This window comes from Uranotaenia lowii, chromosome 2 (genome assembly GCF_029784155.1).
Source record: "Uranotaenia lowii strain MFRU-FL chromosome 2, ASM2978415v1, whole genome shotgun sequence".
Classification (NCBI taxonomy): Eukaryota; Metazoa; Arthropoda; class Insecta; order Diptera; family Culicidae; genus Uranotaenia; species Uranotaenia lowii.
In genome coordinates this window covers 323,327,284-323,352,170 of record NC_073692.1, presented here as the reverse complement: position 1 = coordinate 323,352,170, position 24,887 = coordinate 323,327,284, and the positions used below count along the sequence as shown (strand labels likewise).

Below are 24,887 nucleotides of genomic sequence, written 5' to 3'. Positions count from 1 at the left end.
AAGCTATTTACAGTTTCTTCTAAATTTTTGTTTTATTTTACACCAAATTCAAAAAAGTTTTGAGATACGTGTTAAAAAAGTTACGGCCACTAAATAAAAAGCAGGGTATCGACTTTTCCAAAGTGTTCACAATTTCGAACTATTAAAAGTTTATAAATTGTATACAAAATCATGAAAACTAATAAATTTATTTTTCCCTAAAGATTTTTTAAAAATTTCAATCTCAATCTACTTTTTTGTAATTAATCCGGGCCCGGATGGACCTGAAAACTCGCACCGTGTACATCTCCTCAGTGTACATCCCCTCAGTGGCAACAGTTAAGATTGCATGCCAAGGAAGATTTGGTAGCCAAAATCCCTTAGATAAAACCAACTCTTTTAAACTCCAACCCTTCTCGTAAAAAGAGATCATCGTTGTGTTTACAAATTTATTAATAAATTAAGCTAAAAACATGCTAGGTAAAATATTTTGATGGATTTTTAACAACTAACAACTCCGCTTTCTGTAATTTTTCATTCCATTTTAATCTCGTCACCACCTGAAAAGGTACCGACAATTGTCACCTAAAATCGTCACCCGAATGCGACGATTCTCACCCACGGTGACTACCAGAATAGGGTAAGAACTCACAAAGTTCATCCGAAGTGACGTTCCTCACCTAAACCGACTACTGGAATAGTGTGACTTGGGTGAGTCGACTATCGTCACGTCACTCGCGGCGCAGAATAAGGGCCAAGCTGTGACTTTACTTCAGTTGACTTCATCAAGTTGAATTTGCTGCTAGATTTTACGCCAGAAAATGCTCATCGTGCCCAGATCAATGGTGCTTCATACGCCCTGAGTGAACAAAGAGCTTATTTTACGGTGCTCAAGAATTACAATATTTTCGTCACTTGAGAACCCGGTTGTGTTTTTTTAATATTTCTGTAAAGATAGAAGATTTCTTTTTCGCTGAAAAATTAATACTAGTTACATGAAACACAAAACAGTTCCTCATGAAAAGTTTATCTACCCTTATCTGCCTTATATTTATATACATATTTGATTTGGTCCTGGAAAAGGGTTTGAAGTAATTTTTTGGAAATATATAACTTCTGTATAGGGTAAGTGAGCCTTAACTTGGCATGCTCCTTATCTTGGCATGCCGAAATGCATTTTGGTGATTTACATGTCAAACATACGCCTAAAAATTAACAAAAAATCAAACATGGAAGAAAATCGCATATGTCAACATTCTGCAAAGCATTTTTTCGCAGTTGAATCCAAATAACTGCGTAATAATTTTTTTTCGCATGATAAACTGCAATTTAAATAACGATCTTCGGAAAAAAATCTAAAATGAACCTACCTTGCTAATGCATCTGCCATCTTCGGATCGATTTAAAAAACACACTAACTTATGGACAAATCGCTAAAAAATACCGTTGGTTACAGCAACACATGGCGAAAAAGTATAAAATTATAACCTACTTCAAACTACTCACATTTTCTAACTAGAATTCAAGAAAATATAAACAAATTTTTTGCCTTATCTTGGCTTGCTATTCCACTAATTGAAGTTTGTATGTGTGAAAACGACATCAGCCGGCGGCCGTTGGTGCACAGTGGTCTGAAAATTGAAAAGCCGGTCGAAAGTAAAATGATTGATTGAAATAACTTTGAAATATCATAAATGTATTTTGGACTATAATCAATTTATTTATCTCTCAAGCGTATTTAGAATCTTAGTTGGAATTATAATGCTACAGTTTTTTGGTAAATTTCGAGAACTTTTCTTCTCGATAAAATGTAACTCTTAGCACGAAATCAACTGGATCCGGATACGAATTGATATCTTGTATCTCAATGTTGAAGTTATTATATCCATACCCAGCAAATTCCACATTTGGAAATAAAGTTCAACGCATTTTGATTTCATTTGATTTGTGTTGAAGATGAACATTTGCTGCATATGTGTCGCTTTGAAAGGAATAGTTACAAAGTTAAAATTATCACACTCTAAATATTGTGTTTATTTAAAATAAAATAATTGCAAAACAATGTTTAAATACAATGATATTACGAGCTTGAATTTTCATTGCTTTCAGTTTCATGTATAATCTAAAATAATATTCTGACCAAGTTTGTTTTATATTAGATTTTTTTATATAAGATTTATATTAGATCACTGTGCATCAGCAGGAGGTGATGACGTTTATTTTCCGTAGGAAAGGAATATGCGAAGGAAACGCTGCCTAGTTTGGGTAATGATTTTGCATTAGTGCAAGTGGGATGCAGCTTAAATTTCATCCAGCTTTTGAATTTTCTGTTCGCTTCCATTTCCATATAGTTTCCAAAGGAACGAGTGAGATGCAATCTATTTCTATCAGGCTGGCTGGAGTGAGCGCAAGTTTGTCTTGTTTTGCTATCCAAGTGTACGCATACTAGAGATGTACCGAATATTCGGTCGGCCGAATATTCGGCGCCGAATACCGCAAAAAAACCGTTAAGCCGAATATTCGGCTCACCGAATAGTTGAGGTAGGTATTCGGCCGAATAGGCCGAATAGGCCGAATATTTATTTTTTTGAATTTATGCAAGAGCAGACTTGTCAATTTTTTTAACAAATGTTGGATAATTTATGAAATATACAAAAGTAATGTTGAAAAACCTTCAAAATTATTAAAAACTTATGGTTCAGTTAAACATTATTATATATCCGTGTATTTTTCACTGTAGATAGCTGTAGATACTTTTTCTTATATTTTATACAGGCTTGCCCAGATCGAGAAAAGTTTTATCTGACCTGGAATGCCACATATTTTTTTTACCTTTCCGGATTTTACACGGGTTTATTAAGATTTTTTGCTAAATAAAATAAATAAAATCAAGTATCTCTTTGAAAACTTTTAAATTTGCTGTTACAAAACGATTTTTTAGAGTCAATTCATTCGTTTGATACGATTTGAACACTGCTGTTGTAATTCGATGAAAACTTTAAATTTCAAGTAATTTTTTTCCTATTGTATGTTTGAAAATAATGCCTAGTTTTTGTATCGATGTTCTTTTTTTTTAATTTTTTCTAAAAATCGTGCAGACCCGGCCGTGTGGATACGTGTCGTAGAAAGTAATGCATACTTAAGGTTAAAAATCATCGTTTTTTCGGCAACTATTAAATGACATATAGCAAAAATTAGACATTCATTTAATTCGATATAAAAAAACAATTTCAAATAACTCAACACCTATTTTGACACGTTTTGTCCCAAATTTCACTGGAATCCAGTCTTTTTTTGTGATAAACGTCCTAGAAGCGACAAGTCATATGACGTCCTTTCATCTAATGGTGACATTTTGAAAATCAAAGAGACTTCTACTTTAGAAAGATCTGATACATCTAGTTGGATATAATCGACTTTAAAACATATCGGACATAAAAATGGCACAAATAGAAGATTTCTATTGGAAATAGCAGTAGAAATAGAAGTATTTCTATTGAAATCTCAACAGAGTATTCGACCGAATATTCGGCCGAATATTCGGCCGAATAGTTGGAAAGGTTCGGCCGTTCGCCGAATACCACTATTCGGTACATCTCTAACGCATACGATTGCTAAAAAATTCGTAAGGCCGACATTTTAAACATGTATGATTCAAAGAATCGTTTGCTTACTTTAGTTCATTATGGTTTTTAAAATGTCGGTCCTCCTTTTATGAAAGTGGAATAAAAAATGAACATTCACTATCGTATGTGAACTTCAATGGAAACAGATCTATTATGAATGCATGTTAAAAATTGAACGAACGATTTGTTTGCTTGGTTTATAAGCATATTTATGTTACCCATTGCAATAGTTGGAACCTATTTGTTTTAGATTATCATTCTTATAAAAGATTTAAATTTTCTTACACAAATAAATGAAATAAACAAGTGAAACTTTTTTACGCAAGATTATAATTCTGCATCCCGACCAGACTCTGATGCCCAAATCGATAGCATACTGACACCAAAATTAGGTGTCAACAGCAAACTGATAGCATCAAGTGCTATTGACGTTTTCTTGATAGCAAAAGTAGCTATCATTCAGCTTTCAATAATTTGGATTTGACAGCATGGGGAGACTAAAATAAGGTAGCAACAGCAAGCTGTTAGCACAATATGGTGTCAAAATATATCTGGCAGCAAAATAAGACATCGTTGAGGTGTCATTATTTATATTTATTTCTTTGTTAACAAATCGACCAAAACAACAGCACAATAGCATTATTTAGTGAAAAATTTATCCGACAGTAAAACTAGACATTTCGTTCTTAGCTAAACTAACAATATCAAAGTATCCTTCATTTTCAAAATATAAGTTACAGCTGTATGTTATTCTCTTTTCGGAGACAATTATTTTCTGTAATTCAAAAAATCGTACAAGATCATATGAAAAACGTTTTCCTCAAAAATATTTTTCTAAGGAACATTGACGATTTTGTTACATCTGATAACTTGTTAAAATCCATTGATAGTACAATAATTGTTAACACAATTACAAAGTAGGTACACAGTCGATTTTCTTGCAAATTTTAAAGCTTTAAGAATGACAATCAAAGCATATGTTCTTTTAATGTAAATACACATCAATGACGAAGCTGAATTTAAAATCTTATTTCATTTAAATTTGTTTTTTAATGCAGGCCTGTGGACCACAACCGACCTAGGGCACTACTAACTGCCCACTCGTCCTTGCTTACCGTATGTCGGATCGGAACCCGCTGAAGTGCAAAAATTTCACTTCCAGAACGAATAATTCGCAATTACTTTTCGGATGTGATTTTGAACAAAACTTTCGACACTGCTGTTGTTGTGACGGTTTTGACAGACAGCAAACCAACACGCGAAAGGCGCTGGGTAAAAAGTTTGGTTTGGAAAAACCTAATTCAGTTTTATTGTTCAGGGCCAATGAGATATGCTTTGAGGTGGCGAAGTTGATACACAAAATTTGGCGTCCGATAGAAGAAAAGAAAATGAACATTAACAAGGCTGGCGTCGCAAAGCTTTTTTTGTCAGGGAGCTTCGTTTAACATATACAATATTTGTCGCAAACATTGTCCGTTATAAAGAAAAAACTTCAATATCATGTGTGTTCAATGAACTTTGGTCGAAACTGATAGAAATGAATTCACAGCAGCTCCGCTCCATGTACCACCAGCTGATGCGCCTTTTCCACCACCGGCACCGAATCACTGAAATCAGCCCGTGCTGGAGATGAAATTGTAGCTGTCCAACGCGGGCAACTAACGGCAGAAGGAGCGCCCGGTTGACGGATCTTATTGGAATACTCTTTTGATTCCGTTTCCCGCGAATGCATCTTGAAATAATCCCCGAATTACCGGCGGTGTCGGGTTTACGCCACAAGCCATCGTCGACAAACCAATTCAGCCATTTTTTGACAGCCAACAGCTGCATGTGTGTTAGTGTGGTAGAAATGAATCCTGCTTTCGAGCTGGATCGGTGAATTGGCGCATTGAACAAAAACTTGTTAGTAGAAATCGGTTTAAACCTGTTTCTACTTACGATTGAACAAAGCTATCATCTACTGCGTTTCTTTTTCACCACCTCTCATTCCACCACATTGGTTGAGGATTGTCAGTGCTGTTTTGAGCCAAAATAACTGAGAAATCGAGAGCGTGTTTTATTCATTCGGTCGAAATTAGTTTGTTTTTATTTGTGCGGAACTAAATTTTTCCCCCGTTCGCTCGTTTTTAGAGGTTTTAAGCCTAGTCCACACTCGGCAACTTTACTGCGATTTCGGCTGCTGAGACTTTGTTTATGTTTTCATTTTTAACTAGACGAAGAGATGCATGTCTCAAGTCTCCCGACAGGTATGGGAGACTTTCAGCAACCAACATGTAAACATAAACAAGTCTCATCAACCGAAATCGCAGTTCATGTTGCCTAGTGTGGACTAGGCTTTAAGCATCGTGTGCAGTGTGGATGCATTTAATCCCGGAATTCGCGCGCTATTTGCCAAAATGGGTTGCTTTCACACTCCCGAAGAGGGATGTTAACATTTCAACGTTTGGTTCTATCCTGGCCGGAGCCATCAAGCTGTATTCTGACGAGCTGTGCAAAAAGACCCCGTTCCAGATCGGCATTATTGTGCTGGATTCACCAGGTCCGTTTCGTCAACTCGATGCGTCACATCACAAAACTGTGACATACGATCGATAATTACAAAATAGACCTGCCTGGCCGATGAGATGAACCGAACGGTTGCGGAAAGAATATCGACCGGAACCGACGGTTTAGCTCCAGTAAAATCTGCTCAGCCTAACCGAGTATACCGATCGCCAAATGTTCATACTGCCAGGTATCGTGTCCGTGAGAGAAGTAAATTTTTAAAATAGAATTTGACAGAAATCGTTTTATTTTTAGATTTAGCGGACCAGAATAACAAAATAAATAAAAAGATGCATGTAAAGATGGATTGCTGACGAACATTACGGGCACCCATTAAAGGAGCCCGGAGCGGCGGTTATTATGGTAGAGGAAATTGCACCAACGTAAACGGGGGAAGTAATAGAACCGACCGAATGAATCCTTGGAAAACCAACCATCTGGTCTCTCCAAGAATCATCAGTAGCTGTGGCATGTGTAATGTATAAGGTAGGTGTTTTTTTTTACAAAATCGCGGACTAATTTTTCGATCAATCCATTTTTAACTACAATTACGCCTGAGCATATTTTAACGTCAAAATTAAAGTAAAATTCGCTATCACGTCACGAGAGTAAAATTTGCTTTTATTTTTCTTGATATAAGCTGGTAGACAACCAAAATGAAAGCAAAATTTTCGTCCTTGATGAGCAACGTGATGCAAATTTCATTCAAACTGAAATCATAACTTCACCTAATTTATTTAAAGAGTTAAGAGCATAATTATGTCAAAATTTGCTATCATACAAAAATATATGATGCCTTATATTGACATTAATGTGCTCTCCAAGCTCTCGAAAAACGAGGTGTAGTTGGGGTCTCAGTTTTAGCAAAATTTGGTATCATTTTGCTAACCAAGTATGAAAATCTGTGCTCTCATTTTTGCTGTGTACCACCTTATGTCAAGCAAAATGAAAGCACATTCGGCTCTCAGGGCGTGATTGCACAATTTGCTATAATTTTGCCATAAAAGTCTGCTCGGGATGCAAATATCAATTCTAAAAGTTGATTGACATTTTGTACTTCCAACTTTTTGAAAACAATACAGAACATTGTTGTGCTTCCTTCCGGGATAATATCAATGAATTCGTGGGGGCTGTTGTTGTATTAGTAAGGATTTTTTTTTCTAGAGACGGCCAATTTGAGGAACTCATAAAGGGCCAAAATCCGGCGTGGGGCTACAATAAGGAGCCTTTCAATCAATAGTTTGATCAGATTTCTCTCGAATTATCAACAGCTTTCAAGCAAGGACATATTTTTACTGCATTTTAGGCTAATAAGCACTCATTTTTGTCGACGGACTTTTGAAGGTACCCATTACAGGAAGACTACAATCATGGGAAATCTAGTCACCCTATGAGTGTTGAGTTTAAAAAACCATCATTCAGTTTCTTGTATGTTCTATAGAAAAAATTTCGTCATTTGTCAAACCAAAACAACGTTTTTATTGAAAATTTTCCAGTAGGCCCACAACTTTCCGCCATCGCCACTCATCGACAACTTGCAGTCATCATTGATTGTGACGACAACTGAGCAGCCGCTTTTTTATTAGGTAGGTAGGCTTGGCTCGAACTGTTGTCGTCCAAAGCATCCCATCCATGCTGTTGTTTAAGGTTATGAGCACTACCGGCTCATGATGAGCAAAGCGAAGGCCTTCTACAGTGTGATCGGTTATGTTTTGCCCCAACAGCAGCAACTCCGCGTCATGTGGTAGACAAGTTGGTCCGAACAAGTACTTTGCATGTTTGCGAGTGCTTATTGTTGTACTTGGACAGGGCTGATACATTCCTTCCATGCTGTGGCCAAGAGTTTATTAACATTCTGTAGTCCGACGTCCTCCCTTTGCTAGATAACTAGTAGGTACCTATAGGTTCGATTCAGTTTAGTTTGGCAGTCGAGGTTTTTGTTGCTATTTTCCATTTGCACAAATCGATCATCAGCGGCATGCATTTAAGCGCTTTCCAAGTTTCGTGGTGCACTCAATCGGATGGCTAGTCGATAGTCCATGCAGCGGCCTTGATAGCGACTGTGGATGGGCAGAACACCTCAGAACGACCGACTAGGGCGGGTCGATGATAATTGGACATACATAGTTTTAATTTAGAAATTTTGCTTATTCTGAATGAGAAAACGTCACCTTCATAAATATGTAAATAACTAATAGTCTGGCGTGTTCAATTATAGTACACGGAAAATAAAAAAAAGGTAAAATTTACCTTTTTGCGAGGTGAATTTTTTCCAACCCTCTTTTGAGGTAAATTTTACCTTGTTTTCATTCACCTAGCAAAAAGGTAAATTTTACCTTTTTTCAATTTACCTAGCAAAATAATAAATAATACCGTTGGTGGTGCTGGTTGGTTTGATTGTTTTCTTCAATAAGAAATAAAAAAATACAAAATTCTTTCAAAAATGATATTTATTGGAGATAAATAGGGACTGGTAATTCGGCTTCGCGTTCTTCTGAGCCGCTATGGCCGCTGAATCCACCTGCGTTGCGTACATTCATGGCCTCCTCCGTTCGACTAATCCGGTAAGATTCGGCTTTTCCGGCTGGAGGATGACGTGGAATTACACTTCAAAGCTCTATGGGCCGATCTGAAACAAAATCAATAGTATTATGACGAGCACCAGCACAACTAAATGATATTTAAGAACACTTACCATTCTATTTCGATTTTCACATATTAGGCACAAAGCAAAACTTTTTCCTAGAATGACAAAACAGCTTAACCTCAATGAACGGGTTCGGCGAATAGTTACTTTTTTTTTAGAAAAACTGTACCGTTTTGTTTAGCTCAATCCAGGTCAATTACACCTCGCTACGAGGTAAGTTTTACCTTATTTGGATTTACCATTTTTTCTAGGTGAATTATACTTTTTTATCGAGCTCAATTCAGGTGAACTTCACCTCGCTACGAGGTAAGATTTACCTTTTTTGGATTTACCTTTTTACTCGGTGAATTGTACCTTTTTTCCAACCTCGATTCAGGTAAATTTTACCTCACTGTGAGGTGAGTTTCACCTCGAAGAGGTAGAAGTTACCTTTTTGGCTTTCACGAGCGTTCACCTTTGCTAACTCGGTAAATTTTACCTTTTTATTATTATCCGTGTACGGAATGATCAGGATACCGTAAAACGAGGTAACATTGAACACCGGGGTAACTTTGATCAACATGAAAAATTTTCCACATAACTATCAATATCTAAATCAAAAGTAAAAATATCTAAAAACTTTGTTCTACATTTTGAAACCTTTATGTAGAATGTTAAGTTGGGAAATACTTGGTTTTGTTTTTAAAAATTTCACATTTAAGTAAAAATGATATTTCAAAAGCTTACAAACCTCCTTCCTGATGAAATCAAAGCGTTTAGAATCAGCTGGTTGATTCATGTGAGAGTTCAACATTTTTTTAGTAAATCTATAGTTTTGGTGTAGTTTTTGTTGTATTTTGAGGTTAATTTTAGATATTTAAAAAATAGGGACATTTTCCAAGAGTAAGCTTGTCTAGGACAAGTAGACTAGATACCCATCAAATAGTAAAGTTTGAAGGAAAAAAAAATAAAGGGGAATATTGCGAGGGCTTAGGAGGTTAAACGAAGGCAAGCTATATTTTCATTTTGTTGGTTAAATTTTACTAGAAATATTTAAAAACTTAGCCCCTAATTTATGCAGCATCATTGTCCATCTTTCGATTTTTAATCTTGTTTCTTTTTGGACCGTGAAGAAATCTCAACCAAGGAACACTGAAATTCAGTATTGAACATCCAAGAATTCACTGGACCAATAGCTACAAACTTAGTATCTTTGAGCCATCGAAAGTGTTGTGTTCAATTTTGTAGAGTTTCATGATTAATTTTATAACATTTGAGTTCCGAACTGCTTAAGCAGTTGATAAACTAGCATTTGTAAATATTATGAAGGTGTTTTGTATCTTTTATAATCAAGAAAATTTAAAAAAAACGTTAAAATCATCGAAATAGAAACTTATCAATGTTACTCAAAACTATCAAAATCTAAACAAAGACGAAATCGATCTTTAAATCTAATTTAAAGTAGTCTAACGAATTTCTTCAACCATGTTTAAATTTCATAGGACTCCAGTACTGGTTTTAAAAACAGAAAACATGCCACATTCCCCCCAACAGAAAAAATAATCGAAAAATATGTTAATGGGAATGTGACATGTTTCATATTTTTAAATCCAGTACTGGACTCTTATAAACGTTGAACATGGTTGCAGAAATTTTTTGGACTACTTTAAATTTGATTTAAAAATCGATTTCGTCGCTGTTCAGGAATTGATGCTTTGGTGTTACAATGATCAGTCTCCATTTTGACGATTTTAACGAATTTTTCTTGATCATAAAATATACAAAACAACTTAATTATTATTTACAAATTCTAATTTATCAATTTTACCTTGCTTTTTAACGTTTTGACACAATGATGGTGCATACATCTAGGGAAAAAAATTATAATAATTTCTAAATAGTTTGAGCTTCAAAATACATTAAAATTTTACCTTACACATTCCCTTAGGTCCTCCTACTATTACCATTTGCATTTTTTCTTCAAAGTTAATAATTTGATAGGATTCCTATCCATTTGTCCAATAAGGGCTTACTCTTGGAAAATGTCCTACTTTTTATATTTCAAAAATTTAACATGACTATAAAAATAGCACTATAACTATACATATACAAAGAATAAAAGTTGTTCTTTCACATTCAACCACCCGTTTGCTTCTAAATACTTTTTGGTATTACCAGGAGAGCCTTTGATTCAAATACTTTCCTAACATAGTACAGAATTCAGTGTTCCGAAAATCACTCATTTTCAATGAATGTTCCTGAATGCACTTCGCAACTGAACGTATTGCGATCGGGTTTTGTTATTGATTGCTACTGGACTTATCCGATCATCGATCGTTCTATTCATCGCTAAAATACAGATCACCTCGCACGATGTTTGCTGTCAAAACAGTGCAGCACTATCATCAAATTGGAATCTCACCATTGAGCGATGCATACGGCGAATCATGTTGGGCTAGGATCAGGAGTGAATGGTTCAGGCAGTGAGCGAGTGATACATGTAACCGATCATTAGCAAATGTTGTTTGATTTTAAACATAGCCAATTAATAAATATATTTGATTTTACAGCGTTTTTTACTACAGTAAGAATAAAATCAAACTGTAGTTGTGTTTGTGATGGAAAGATGGTCACTTCCGCCGTCTTTTCAATTTCTAATCAGCCAGGCGGATACTGAGTGAGCGACATTCAGATTGGATCAGTTGTTATCTCTCTCATCTTCGATATGCGATGTTTGTTAAACCGATGATTCTGAATGATGCGACTCGGTTCGCATAGCTGATAGGAGCGCTGATCGAGATTGCATACCAGCCAGGCGAAGCAGAAACATTTCAGCACTGAATTGCATAAAGGATGTTTAAAATAGTTTGGTATTGTTTAGCAATATTTATTGAATTCTCCTTCTATAAATAATGAGGAAAAAAGTTCTGAAAGAGAAAAAAAAGTTGATTAGTGTGGCACACTCCGGCACTTTGACCATTCGTAGTGACTTTTTCATCTGCAGCGCATATTGGTGTAAGAATGATATCCGATGACTCCTTTACTTGGCATACGACTAAAAGTTTACTTCTATCATTAATAATTCGTGAGTTTAAAACATATGGATGGGAGTTAGCGGTTTTCAATAAGCGGAACGAAAAACTAGCTCATACAAAATTTAGTGCAAAATTAAACCGCTAAAAAAAAGTTATCAGACTAACTAGCGATTAGCGGATTTGCGCTTTTGTGCCGAACACTACATACTGAGTAAATTCACAAATGTAGACAAATTTACGGTAGTGTTTTAAAAAATACAAGCGTTTGTTTCCAAAAACTTTGCAGTTTGGCGCAAAAAATTTTTGGAATGGTACTAATTAAGTTCGGAATCATGTGATTTTTCTTGTACAGGTGTTAATGAGATCTTGTTGTAATATCATAAATAACATACATTTTAAGATCTTCTGTTAATTCGAAGCCTAGCTCCTTATCTTAAAAATATCGCGACGTTTTCAATGTTGGTTTTATAAAATTTTTCACAGCCTCCATTGTGATTTGAAATTTCAGCTTATAAAATATTTTCTTGAATTTCCCATACAGTATGGGATTGCCTCTGAAGTTGGAGATGATGTTGTTGGCCAACTCTTCGATGGATTCAATGCCCGCAATCCGATGAATATCTTCGTTGCTGTGCCAAGGTGGAAGCCGCAAAATCATTTTCAGAACCTTGTTCTGAATCCTCTGGATGGTTTTTTTCCTCGTTGCGCAGCAGCTAGACCAAATCGGAACTGCATACATTATCGCTGGTCGGAAAACTTGCTTAAAAATAAGCATCTTATTTCGCAGACACAACTTTGATTTCCTGTTGATGAGAGAATAAAGAGATTTAGTGTATTTATTACATTTAGATTGAATATCTTAAATGTGATTTTTAAAAGTAAGATTTCGATCAAGTGTGAGTCCCAAGTACTTCACGTGATCAGACCATTCTAATGAAACCCCATTAAAAGTTATGGAATGATTTTCATTAGGTTTTAAAAATTTAGCTCTTGGCATATGGGGGAATAAAATAGAGTTTTGGAAGCGTTAGGAGAAATTTTCCACATTCTCAAGTAATTCAAAAAGAAATTTAAATTTTGTTGCAATCTACTGCGTACGACCCGTAAATTTCGACCTTTGGCTGAAAGCAAAGTATCATTAGCAAATAATCTTCTACCTTTTCCTTATGGTACATCAGGAAGATCAGAAGTAAAAATATTGTATAAAATTGGCCCAAGTATACTGCCCTGAGGGACACCAGCTCTAATGGGTGTCCTTTCAGAGCATGAATTTGTAAGGTTCGGCAAGTCAAATAATTTTGTATAATTTTAGTGAGATATACGGGAAAATCAAATCGAGCTAATTAAGCTACTAAACCTTTGTGCCAAACACTGTCAAAAGCTTTTTCAATATCAAGAAGAGCAACACCAGTTGAACAACCTTCAGATTTGTTAGCGTTAATCATATTAGTTACACTCAAAAGTTGATGTGTAGTAGAATGTCCATGACGAAAACCAAATTGTTCATCAGGGAAAATAGAATTCTGATTAATGTGGATCATCATTCTATTCAAAATAACTCTCTCAAAATGCATCATGGGGGTGACAAAATCGGGATTTCACTGTGCCTCAAAAATCAATAGATTTCCAAATTCCCCCGGATATCGACCAGTCCTACTGCAAACAGGTGTGTGTTGGTCAGAAACTACCGCTGATTGGAACCTTTCAGCATAATAACCCTCACTTTCAGTCGAATTGAGTCGCAAGCAGGCAGAGAGTGCAGCACATACCGATTTGCAAGTGGCAAGTGATGAATGGACGAACCAGCTCAATCGAACACTTATGCTGGCTGGCTTTGGGAATTGAGCGCGTCACTGCACTGTACTGTTGTTGTTGTTGTTGTTGTTGTTGTTGTATAGCAAGCAAATCATGCCTATTGTTTATGTCTGGTGGGTGAATAACTTTAGAGCGGGTTTTTGTTTGGATTTAGAGGATCGTTCGTTATAGTTTTTATTCAACAGTTTTTTTTTTCACGTTCATTTGCCTGCCCGGCCAAACTCTCCGAATGACCAGGTGCGCTTCTGCTGCAGTCTGTTGATCGCGTTCCATTCGTGTGCACGCTTCAGCATTCAGGTGGTTCGGTGAGGAGGGATTATGATTAAAGTTCTTTTTTTTTCTTGCTGGCTGCTGTCGTCCAATGTCGCGCTTAGTCAAATCGAGAACTATTAGCGGAATAACGAAGCGTAATAGTGGTGCAATATGAAAAGGGAAAGTGATATTGAAATCAAGAGTGTTCAGGTGCTTGATTCCGGATAATGCAATCAATCTTGAACGGTGCAAGAAGATCAGGAATTTTTTTTTTGTTTTTGTTATGATCTGAGTAGTTTTTTTTTATCTTTAATATAGTGTTTTTTTCAGAAAAAAAAGCCGCTACATGAAAAAAATATATTTCTTTTGAATGTGTTATCGATCATCTGTTCATTGAACTTCTTGAATAAATCAAGTGTCAATTAAAATAAAGAAGAAAAAATGTAACTACCTTATTGAAAGTCACAAAGGTTATGAAAATTGCCAAGTTTTGGAATGATCGTGATTTAAAAAAAGCAATGAAGTAACAAAATGTTGTGTTATGATAATAAACGGAAAACATACTTAATAAAAAATCATCAGAGTGTTTCAAAAGCGTCAACAAGGCTTATGATTTGCTAGATAATCATCAACATTGGACATGGGGTATTTCTCATATCTCAGTAGACCATTATTTTTTGGATGTCAGAGATTTGCAACAAAAAGGTAGGTAATAAATAAAAGTTATGAATTTTGATATTTAAATGTGTGTACGTACATAAAGTGTGTGTTACAAAAATGCAACACTTTGTTTTGTGAACATTTCTTGAGTGCAAAGATGGAAATTGATGTAATGGTTCTAGTAACGTAATATTGACAGGTGCAAAATTTCGTGACTGTCTGTTCAGCTCCCAGGGGTTCAGAAATAAAATTTTAGCGGAAACAATAATTTTGGCCTTTCTCTTAAGGTTGATACACAAACTTTGACAACAGTAACTAAAGGCTGTTATTTTGAGTGAAATAATTTTACGGAGGTTCACTAAAATTATATAAAATTCATTATGAACCTCTACAAAATTGAACACAACACTTTACGTGGCTCAAAAATGCAAAATTTGTAGCTTTTGGCCCAGTGAATTCTGAGTTATACAATGATGAATTTCAGTGTTCCTTGGTTTAGCTTTCCTCGAGGGCCAAAAAAAAACAATGAACAATGATGCTGAATAAATTAAAGGGCTAAGTTTTTCACATCTATTTATATAAAAATGAAATTCTGTCTGTCTTTCTGTCTGTCTGTTCCCTAAAGACTCGGAAACTACTGAACCGATTTGCGTGAAACTAGGCAAGTGAGATTATGAGAGGCAAGGGGAGGTTCCTATTATGGTTTGACACCCCCTTCCTCTCTCATGAAGGAAGGAATGGGCTCCCAAACAAAAGACAATTTTTTGCATAACTCGAGAACCAATCAAGCAAATGGTATCAAATTTGGCATGGGGTGGTATTTGGGAACGAGGAATATTTCTATGAATATTAGATACCCCTTCTTTCTCTCAGTGGGGAGATAGAAAGAGGTATTTGGATACGAAAAATATTAATATGATTATTTGAGATCCTTCTCTCTTTCCAGTGAGGAGATACAAAGAAGGGAGGGAGCCTCCTTTATGATCTTTTACATAACTCAAAAAATAATTAGCAAAATGGAACCAAATTTGGCATGGGCGTTTATTTGGGAACGTTATATGTTCTAATGATTGTTTGAGACCCCTTCCTTCTTAAAGCGGGGAGAAAGAAAAGAAAGAAGGGAGTTTCATACAATTTTTACTGCACAACTCGAGAACTACAACAGCAAATCGAACCAAATTTGGCATGGAAGGATATGTGGGTACGAGAAATGCTTCTATGAATATTTGGTGTCCCTCACTCCTTCAAAGAGGTGAATGAAAAGGGAGAAGAGGGTCTCCCTTACAACTTTCAGTATAACTGGAGAGCTGATCGAGCAAATGGAAACATATTTGGCATGTGAGGATTTTTGGATACGAGAAATGTTTCTTTTATAAATGGAAGCTTCACCTTCAAATAAAACCAAATTTGGCATGGGATGGTGTTTCAATACGTGAAATTTTTCTATGTGAAACAATTCCTTTCTTGCAGCTGGAGCATAGAATTGGGAATATAAGAAAGGAAGAGGAAAGCTTATATTTTTTTTTTTTTACAAAATCCAAGAAAGAAAACTTAACATGGAAAACCATTTTGGTACGATTCTTTGATTATCTGACACACCAAGGAGGAGGTGAACCCAATGCAATTTTGTTAGCATAAGTTCTCAATTGATGCTTACGAAGCCAATAAATAGAAACAAATATGGCATGGAAAAGTATTTGGGTACTGGGTTTGTTTCTACGATTGTTATAGACCCTCACGCTTTACAGTTTAGAGAGGGGAAGAAAGGAGGGGGCTCGATATAAATTTTCTTTTGAAGCTTAAAAACTTATCAACCAATGGAACTATATTTGATATAAGAGGATTTTTGGGCTCGAAAATAATGGGCATGATTATTAAAGACCACGACCTCCATTCAGCAGGGGGTGAAGGGAAGGACAAGGGGGCTCTTTTATCTGCTTTTGGCATAAATCCAGAACATATCAAGCAAAAACAACCATATTTTATAAGTAAGATTGTTTGCGTAAGATTAAATTGAGACCCCCCTTTTCAGGGCGAAGCTTAAAGAAACAGATTCAAATTATCAGAACTTAAAAATCAAGATTCAGAAAATTTGTTAAAGTCATTTTTGTATAGAAATTTGAAACTCCAGCTGCAGCTCTCATTTCATAGCGGTTGCTTTTGAATTATGTTATAATTTGATTAAAAATAATGCCAAAAAAAAAAATTTAATAGTTTCCGAAAATATCATTTGTTTTTGCAAGGTGTAGCAAAGCACACCAGGTATAAAAATATAACATACATTTAATCAACATAAAAAAATTTGTTTGAGTTTTTATCAAGTTTGTTACATTTTTTTCTTAGTGGAACAATTACTTTATTGAAAGACTCCTTCGACTTGCAAAGATGGTTAAATTTCTTATTCATTTGATCAGATATTTAATTTAGATTTTATTTTAATTTTTTTTCTAACGAACACAAACAAAAACAAGATCTCAATTAACTTGATGTTTCCTCGAAGTGTACATCTTTCGAGGATATAATGGCAATCTCAAGCATCATACAAATGCTTAAACCACCAACCCACAGAAAGTGTTCAATATATGCAGTGACCGGGATTCAATCTCATGACCGTTGGCTTAGAGGACTTGAAGGCTCTCCTCTACGCCACGGGCTGCGACAGATTCCTACCATTTTGTGAAAGTGGCTACTATATATTACCAACATTAAGAATTACACTAATCGAAAGATATTTGAGTGATATTCATCAAAAATGGTATATCATAAGTTTTGACATAGTTAGATGATTTGTTGTTTTGAAAACCTTTTCCAATTATTGTAAAAGGGACTCGCATCTCAAACAATTATTATGCACTCGACATAAATAGGAGGGTTTTTGGGTACGATAAATATTTCTTTGTTGTTTTATTTATTTATTTATTGTACACCAACAGATCACATATTGATCCTAATGATAAAATTAAAAATTAAAATTAAAGACACTACTTATACAATGGTCTACACAAAACTTAAAGCTTTAAGGATTTTTCTTCGGAATGCATCCCTCGAAACGTCAAAATCAAAATGTTCGGAGTAGCGGTTGAAAGTCTTGATTACACCTAGAAGTGCTGTGTTAGCCCCATAATTATTCAAACGAAGAGGGACGTAGAGCTGGAAATTACGATTTCTCAAACCACGTGGTCGTATGTTGAGTTGAAGACCTTCCAACAGTGCGGGACAATCAGTTCTGGATGTAAGCAAATCAGCCACGACAGAGGCTCGTGCGGCGGTCCTGCGGGCTTGCAGCGTGTCGATGTCGATTAAACGACAGCGGCTCTCGTAGCTGGGAAGTCGGAACGGGTCTTGCCAGCTCAGGTGTCGAAGGGCGAATCTCATAAAGCGCCGTTGGATAGCCTCAATACGCTCAGAGCCGTTTTGGTAATAAGGGCACCAGATAGCAGAGGCGTATTCGAGGATCGAACGAACCAAACTGCAATAAAGACTCTTCAAACAGTAAATATCTTTGAAGTCTTTCGCCATGCGAAACAATAGACCTAGGCTTCTAGAAGCTTTATCGACGATGTAATTGGTGTGAATCTTGAAATCCATCCGTCTGTCAAGAATGACACCAAGATCTTTCACGTGCTCAACTCGAGCAATAGCCTCGCCGCCGAGAAAATACGCTGCATTTGATGGAAGCCGCTTACGGGAAAAAGAAATTGCTGCGCATTTACTACGATTCAAAGGCAGACAATTGACATCGCACCAGGAGGCGAAGAGGTTGAACTGGTCCTGCAAGAACTTGGCATCGTCAGGGCCGGAGATGGGATGAAACAACTTCAGGTCGTCTGCGTAAGCTAATTTTGGTCCATCGAGGAGCAACAGCACGTCGTTGAAATAAATCAAGAACAGTATTGGTCCTAAATGGCTCCCTTGAGGCACTCCAGAGGTGGCGAAAAACTGGTTGGAGAAGGATTCTCCCGTTCGGACAGTAAGTTTCCGACCTACCAGGTAGCTGCGAAACCATTCCAGTAGAGACCCACAAAAACCAATGCGATCGAGTTTGGCGATAGCAATTTCATGGTTCACTTTGTCGAAAGCGGCTGACAGGTCGGTGTAGATGACGTCTGTTTGGAATCCTGAAGCAAAACTGTCTTGCACCTTAGACGTAAACGCCAGCAGGTTTGTGGTCGTAGAGCGCTTAGGCATAAAGCCATGTTGATCATTAGAAAAATATGGTTTGCAGTACGAGAAGATAGGGTCTAAAACAACCAGCTCAAATAACTTGGCAATAGCGCATAAGGCAGAAATACCGCGGTAGTTGTTGACATTCCTCCTGTCACCTTTCTTGTAGACCGGAAACATGTAGGCTTCTTTCCATATAGAGGGAAACGTAGACGTGTTGAGCGATGCTTGGAAGATTCGTTTTATAGGTGTTAGCATATGTGATATGCAGCGCTTCAAAAAAGTGGCTGGTATACCGTCCGGTCCTGCAGAATAGCTGTGTTTCAGCTTCACGGAAGCCTTCAAGATGGTATCTTCGTCGACTGCAAAATTATCAAATGAAGTGCTCAAATGAGGGACGTTGCTTGTTGCACTATTTAACTGCTCCGAGGATATTGAGCCAGAGTCGAAAATACTACGGAATTTCTGTGCAAAGAGATCACAGATTTCACGGTCCGAAGTCGCCGACGTATCATCCAGGAACATGTGTGATGGTAAGCCGGATTCCTTCCGTTGATCCTTGATGTACTGCCAGAAGGATTTAGGTTTTGTTTTAAAACCACGCTGAATCCGGATTAGGTAGCTCTGATAGCAACGCGTGCTTAGTATTTTATAGGCTGAGTTAAGTTTGCGATACTGATTTTTGGCCTGAAGAGTCTTGTGCCTGGTGTAATAACGGAGGGCTTTATTCTTCAGCGTTTTCATTTGTCGCAACTCTTTCGTGACCCAAGGTGCTCGTAGATTTGAGACTGCAGAGCGTTTCGGCACATGGCGATCGATAATGTAGTTTACAATGTGAGTGAACTTAACAGCAGCAGCGTTTGGATCAGAAGGGTCCAGTTCAGATTCCCAGTTAATGGTGTCCAGAGTTTGAAAAATCGCAGAAAAATCGGCACTTTTAAAGTCGTGGAAGAAGGATGCCGGATTTTCGGTAACGGCGACAATTCCGGAAACATCGAGCGTAAGCAGCAAAGCGGGGTGGTGAGGGACGGACTTGACCAGAGGCTCAGGAGCTTCTTCGATTGTTGGTGAAAGAGACCCGTCATTAACGAAACAGAGATCGAGCGTCCGGCCATTTTCGTTAACGATGTTGTTGATTTGCCGGAGAGTGGCCGTACTTAGAGCGTCGAGGATGATGTTGGAGGGCAACGTGAACGAGGATCTTTCCGGGTCAGCAAACAAGAAGCTACTTTGGGAGGAGCACCACTTTAAACCAGGCAGATTGAAATCTCCGATGATAATGATGTCGTCTTCAGGATTAGTGATTGAGCTAACTTTGGAAAGGCTACGAGAAAAGGATTCAGCAAAAGTCGCATTTTTAGCACGATTGGGGGGGAGGTACACAGCACCAATGTAAAGCTTTCGTTTGCCTAGGTCGATACGAATCCAGACCATTTCCAAGTCAATCCATGCCACATCATCGATGGGCAGGGCTGATAGGCATGACTTAATGGCAATCAAAACACCACCTCCAGTAGATTTCGTGCTGTTGTGGGGGCCTCGATCACAACGGAACACTGTGTAGTCCGGGTTGAAAACCTGACTGGTAAGGCCGCCGACGTTCTGATAGTAAAGATTGATATAATCACGTTTACCGTCATGCAAACCGGGTCGTTGTACACTGGAACGGGAAAATCCATCACGAAGAGGTAAGTCAATAGAAGATGGATACTTGCCTGGTAAGACAGGCTGAAGAACCCCTACGCCACATACGAACTCAGGGCCGGGACGACTGGTGACGTTGGCAGGAATAAGCGCGACTGAGTCGAAGGGCACAGGGGTCTCCGTAAGGCCCAAAGCGTTGCGTCCCGGTGATGAAGTCCCAGAGGAAGTCGTGATGTTCTCGGAGTACGAAGAAGAACAAACTGAAGTATTGACGAGCGCAGCTTGGAGATTACAATCGAGTGATGTTCTGTTGGGCAGAAATTTATCACGCAAAAATAATGTTCTGGATGTAGCAGAGTACTTGCCTGAGCATGCAGGCTGGAGAACCTCATCGCCACGATCGAACTCAGGGCCGGGACGACTGATGACGCTGGCAGGAAGCTGCGCGACTGAGTCGAGGGGCTCCGAGGTCTCCGTGGTGCCTAGTTCTTTGCGTCCCGGTGAAGAGGCCCTTGTCGGTAAAGCAGTACTTCTCAGATGTGGTTGAAGTTCGATGAATCTATTAAAAGGCAGGAAAACATCACGCGCAGGAACAGCTCTCGAATTTGAAGAATACTTGCCTGTGGGGGCAATTTGGGGAGCCTCATCACCACATACGAACTCAGGGCCGGGACGACTGCAGACGCTGACTGGAAACGGCGCGACTGAGACGAAGGGCTCCGAGGTCCCCAAAAGGCCGAATTTTTTGCGTCCCGGTGATGGAAACCCTAATGGAGAAGCATGCTCGGAAGTCTCCGATGTGCTGACTCTGATGCGTTCTGGAGCAGAGACACTTGGAGTAGGTTCGGATGGCGAGAAAGACGATAAACTTATGGAAGTGCTGAGAGCACTCGATTTCAGGGCCATGGAAGGCCCGCTGTCGAAGAACGTAGAGTCGGGGGTTGTGGCAGTTACAGAAGCGGCGTGGCTGGAGTTGTTGAACCGCCAGGAGTTGACTTCAACGACGAAACGGGCGGGAATGTAACAGCAGGTGTTAACGGGTTTTTTGATGCCAGAACCTCGAATTCCCTGAACAAGACTCCAGCTGGCCAAGTCCTAGGGGAAAGTGCGGCGTCCTTGTGTTTAAGATCCACACCCACTTTGAACGAAATGGACCGGAGTTTGGAGACGTCAACATCCTTGCGGACCAGAAGATGAACCTCGGCAGATTCACATTGTAGGCATTCGATAACTAGCTCTTCAACGTCTTTAACTGAAACACTGTTATGCAGCCTTGCCAAGTAGACCCAGAACTTTTTTTCAGGAGGGGCGACCGTTGCAATCGTCTTCACGGTGGCCTTTTTTGTACCCACACAAGGTGCAAGAATCGGATTCTCGACTCGTCGTCTCTTATTTGTGGGAGTGGCAAGGCTGGGCCAGGGGGAAGAGATACGGGGGACTGGGTTGTTGTTGGTAGGGGCTTTCAGGATTTTGTCTAACTTCGAATTTGTCGCGGCTATCTCAGATTTCAACTCCGTTGCCATGGAATCTTGATTTCTTCGAAGATTCGATATCAGCGACTCGTAGCACGCCAGAGAGCGGCGAAAGAAAGCGTTCTTTAATAGTTTGCAACACTCATCGCAAACCCAAAGCAGGTTTTTGTTGTCAGACTTCGATTTTAGGTGCGAAGGAAGCAACCCGGCGCACTTCAGGTGGAATGCTAAACTGCAAAGGCCTTGGCAAACGATGCTATCTGTATCGTTTGTTGGTTTAGCGCACTTATCACAGGCCATTTCGTTCGAAGACATAAACGTAACAAAAATGAAAAAGATTTATTGCAACTATCAGTGCCTTATCTGTTCACTAGAATCTTTGATGGGTTCAATTTGATCGAAGGTACACGTCTGATTGTCTATGTCACGAGCGGGAACAAAAACAAAACAAACAACAAGTTTGCAGCGCGTAGCTATCAAACTTTTGGAGGTGTTATCACTGCTCGGAGAGGGCAAAACAGTTTAGTTTCCACAATCCGCGGCTGGACCGGTACGAGAATGGTGCACTGGACACAAACGGAACGAATAAATCCGAAGAGTTCACGGGAAAAACAATAAAAAAGCGGAGCACAGTAAGTACACACTATACACAAACAGTTGACTCAGTATGATCAGTATGAGTTTTGAGATCTTTCACTCATTCTAGAAGGAGATGGGAAGGCTCTCATACATTTTTAAGCCTGACTTGAGAACTTATCGAGCATATAAACCAGATTTGGAATGGGATGGTAAGCAGCTACTTGAAAACGATAAATGATTCAATGCATGTTTGTTAACCCCCCTTCCTTTTTTCAATCTTCCATAAGGGAAATGGAAAGGGGGAGGGGGGCTCTCATACAATTTTTCGTACATAACTCGAGAGCTGATCCAGCAAATGAAACCAAAATTGGCATGGGAGGGTATTTGAGTAGGAGAAATATTTGTATGATTATTTGGATAACTTATTTGAAATAAATTAGGCATGGAAGGGTTATTGTATGAGAGCCTTTATTCCTTTTAGTCGGAAGATGAGAAAGAAGGAGAGAGGCTCCAACCCTTTCTATTAAGACAACTATACCTTATCAACAAAAGAAAGTAAGTTTTTCATGGGAGGATAGGGTACGAGAAATATATCTATGACGATTTGACACCCCTTCATCCATACAGAGAGGAGATAGAAAGAAAAAAAAGGCTCTCATACACTTTCTATCATACAATTTATCCCTTCTTTTAAAGGGGCGACGAGAGAAGTAAAGAGGCTTTTTAACATATTTCTTTACAGAACTTGAAAACTAACTAAGCAAATAATCCAAAATTATGCGTGTCATGGTTTGTATTAACAAAAAATGTTTTTATGTTAATTTGAAACCTGCCTTATATTTGAAGGCAAGAGGAGGGGAATTCCATTCACGTGAAACACACATTTTTGCATAACTTAAGTGCTGTTGAAGCAAATAAAAGCAGAGTACTAATTTCAGAATTTGAGCAATGATTGAAAAACATACTTTAGAAAAGCTTTTATAACATAAAAAATCATTCACGAAAATTAGAATTATTTTTTTTAGTATTGCAGCAGTTCGATGCTGAAGTTGCTGCTTCCATTTTAAAGGACAATTTTAAAATTATAATTTGAGGTAACTACTAATAAAAATTTCACTTATTTTGAAAGGTGTTGCAAAGCACAACGGGTCAGCTAATATTCAATAAATGTAACATACATATTGTTCATCAATTGGTTGTTTACAAATCTGTCTGTAATTAAATACTCCCCCCGCTTCAAAAAGGGGCGGAGTATTTAATTACAGACATTTTTTTAAATTTGAAGGTTTTATTTATTGTATTGAAGATCCCTCCTATTTTTTTTCTAAAGGGTGGCTCCTTCAATTTTCAACCTTTAAGTTACATTGACACTCAAGGCAATCTAGAAGCTTAGATCCCATGAAAATTGTTCGCTTTTTAAAAATGTTGAAATTTAATTTAAAAGGAAGTATATTTTAACTTTTTGTAGAGGAATGAATCCAACTGAAAGTTGAAATTTCAGGGACTAGACAAGATGAAAATTAATGTTGAAAAACATGCGAAAAAAATTCGCCTTGTCTCCCGGTAGGACTTGAATCCCCATCTTGCGCCTCTCCGGGGCCCATGTATTAACATTCTACTACAGGAGACAACCTGGCGTATGAAAGTTATACTGGTCGAGTGTCGATGTCTATCGGAATGAAGGGAATTGTTTTCTCATGTGATCATCATCATTTCGTAGTCTATTTCTATTCCCATCTTTTCAACTTACGGTAGTTGGACTCAAATTTGGATATTTTAGGCACGGCAAGATTTGCATTGCCTTCTCATATACTGCACGGGTTGTCAGTTATGATGAGAAATGATGCGTTTGCCGTATTTGGATATCCGACCAAATTCGGTGTTTGGCACCGCCTTATTTTCTATTTTCAAACTATGACCCATCCTCTACAAAAAAAAAAGTTTCGCTGACTGAATGCTTGAGTCAAGACCCATCTGGGTCACAGTTTAAAAATAGAAGTACATTTTAACTTTAATAATTTTAACGAACCTAATTTTTCCATGGAAGGGGTGGCCAAGCCCACCGGGTCAGCTAGTTTTATATATACATATGTTATCTTAGATAGCGTGTTAATTGGCGCAAAACATATGTTTTAATGAGTTTCTAAATGTCCCGCTTTTTTCGGCTGTGTCCTGCTTGTTCTGAAACTACCCAGACAGGAAAAATCGCCCGAAATCGGCCCGATTTTTGTCCGTTAATCTGCTCGATCGGTCCGAAATCGTATAAGAAATCGGGCCGAATTTAGTAGAAAATCGTGCGAAAATGAAACACTTTTTCGGGCGACGATAAGTTTTTTCAACCAGTTCGAGCAGATCGAATGTCAAAACAAGCGGACCGTTTTCCAACCAAATCTGAACGGTTTCCGAACCGTTTCTGGGCCGATTGCCATCGTCCCTCCGAAATAAGGGACCGATTTCGGGCCGAAACCGAACGGTTTTTAGAACCGTTTCT

At 38.0% G+C, this 24,887-nt stretch overlaps 1 protein-coding gene across 1 annotated transcript in view; it reads left to right on the top strand.

Moving 5' to 3' along the window:
• LOC129749844 (uncharacterized) overlaps nt 1–24,887 on the top strand; it is a 324,747-nt gene that overhangs the window by 222,711 nt on the left and 77,149 nt on the right. The gene's annotated exons all lie outside the window — the stretch shown is intronic.